This window comes from Malurus melanocephalus, unplaced genomic scaffold (assembly GCF_030028575.1).
Source record: "Malurus melanocephalus ecotype Western Australia unplaced genomic scaffold, MMel_1.1 scaffold_2746, whole genome shotgun sequence".
Lineage (NCBI taxonomy): Eukaryota > Metazoa > Chordata > Aves > Passeriformes > Maluridae > Malurus > Malurus melanocephalus.
In genome coordinates, this window is record NW_026625978.1 from 3,164 (window position 1) to 4,609 (window position 1,446).

The 1,446-nt window shown below is 69.3% G+C and overlaps 1 protein-coding gene across 1 annotated transcript in view; it reads left to right on the top strand.

The window, feature by feature from the left end:
• Positions 1-38: 38 nt before the first annotated feature.
• The window catches only part of LOC130587927 (sodium-dependent multivitamin transporter-like), a gene marked incomplete at its 3' end in the record, with an annotated part of 5,498 nt that continues 4,090 nt past the window's right edge, over positions 39-1,446 (top strand). Inside the window, exon 1 of the mRNA XM_057388898.1 lies at positions 39-116. The remainder of the gene's footprint in view (positions 117-1,446) is intronic.

A 1,446-nucleotide genomic window follows, 5' to 3' on the forward strand; every position in this document is an offset into this window, starting at 1 on the left:
AACGTCATCAGCGCGCGCCGCCGCCGCGCGGAAGCGGCACCGGAGCGGCCCCGCCCACTGTTGCGTCATCGCGGCGCGCCCGCTGTCAGCGGCACGTGGGGCTCGCGCCGCCGCCGGTGAGTGTCACACCGGGACCGAGGGGACAAGGTCACCGCCACCCCCCGCCACCGGCACCGCCACCGGCACTGCGGGCCGCGGGGACACCGGGGACAGCGGGGACAGCGGGGACACCGGGGACACCGGGGACAGCGGGGACACCGGGGACGGGAGCAGAGCCCCGGGGTGGGGACACCGGGGACAGGGAGCAGATCTTCGGGATGGTGGCACCGGGATGGGGAACAGAGCTCCGGGATGGGGACACCGGGGACAGGGAGCAGATCTTCGGGATGGTGGCACCGGGATGGGGAACAGAGCTCCGGGATGGGGCACCGGGGATGGGGAACAGAGCTCCGGGATGGGGCACCGGGCATGGGCGCAGGGCCTGGGGCAGCGGTGACAGCGCTGGGCAGCGGCACCTCAAGCGGGGTCACGGAGCACACGGGGTGATCAGGAATGGTGTAAGGAGCACACGGGTGATCAGGAATGGTGTAAGGAGCACACGGGTGATCAGGAATGGTGTAAGGCAGTGTGAGCAGCAGGGTCACCGGGGACAGGGAGGAGGGCTGGGGACTGCAGGGACAGGGACAGCGCGTTCATCACCGGGGAAATGGGGCACTCTGGGGCTGGGAGAGCGGGATTGGGTCTGGAGCTGCTGGGTTTGTGGGGGACACACTGGGACAGACTGGGAGCACCTCGTTAAGGACAGCGGAGCCTCAGTGGGGTCACTGGGTGACCAGGACTCAGGATCACCAGGGGATGGAACGTGGGGACACCAGGACTGGAGGCAGCAGAACCTCAGGGACACCGAGGCGTCTCTGGGAACCTTGGGCCGGGGTCACCCGGGGGTCTGGGGTGGCTGTGTGCCCATCGGGGGCACGGTGGCACCTCCCGTGTTTAGTCTGGCCGGGGAAAGGCGGGGGGTGACCTTGGACCCTGGCTGTGCACGGAGCCGTGTCCTGCTCAGGGACAGCCAGCGCTGGTGGCAGCAGAGGCACTGCCCTCTCACCCCATTCCCCGCAGCGCAGACAGTGCCAGCTCAGCCACCCCCGGCCCTGGSGCAGGCAGGCCTGGGCAGGCTCAGCCAGGGGCTCAGTCTAATCCCCCCTGAGCATTCCCGGGCAGGAATTCCTGCAGGATCACCATGGGATCACCATGGCACTTTGCCCTCCCTGCCTGCTGCTCCAGTGCAGACCTGTCCCTGTGCCCCAAACGCTGCCCCGCTGGCACAGAGGGTCCCACAGCCCCCCTGAGCCCCCTCCCCGGCCAGGAACAGGGGGTGGCATCACTGCTGCTCTCAGGTCCCCACAGTCCCCTCTGTGTTTGGGGGGAGCCAGGGGGGATGTGCCC